Below are 562 nucleotides of genomic sequence, written 5' to 3'. Positions count from 1 at the left end.
ATTGAATAGCAAATAAATAATTATATAAATGAAGACAGCACTAAATTTGTTTATATTTGTTTATAAATTGTAATATTCATATATAAAGAATGAATATACTTTTATATATTTAAATATAAATATAAATAAATATAAATAAATATAAATAAATAAATATAAATATAAATATTTATTTTTGTTTGTTTACATTGCTTATAAATAATACTGATAGTATTTAAAAGATAAAGAGTGTATATATTTACACAAATATAAATATAAACATAAACATAAATAAATATAAATAAATATATATGAATAAATAAAAATAAATATATATATTTTTTTCTGTTTTGTTTAGGTCGCCTATCCTACGAAGCAGAGTGCGGTGTTGTTCTCCGGCCTATGGGGTATATGTTTGTTTAAAGAGTTAAAAGTAAAAGAAATATATATTTTTCTAATCGGATGTTTATTTATTTTAACAGGTGCTTCAATTTTAGCTAGCTATACATATCCAATTAGGCTCAGTATACCAGACCATCATCATATGTCTCCCTAGACATTTTAATAAATAATAATAATAATA

The sequence above is a fragment of the Eimeria acervulina genome, genomic scaffold (assembly GCF_000499425.1).
Source record: "Eimeria acervulina Houghton genomic scaffold, Eah_scaff157, whole genome shotgun sequence".
In the NCBI taxonomy this organism is placed as follows: domain Eukaryota; phylum Apicomplexa; class Conoidasida; order Eucoccidiorida; family Eimeriidae; genus Eimeria; species Eimeria acervulina.
The sequence above is the reverse complement of the archived record's forward strand: the minus strand, read 5'-3'. Positions refer to the sequence as shown.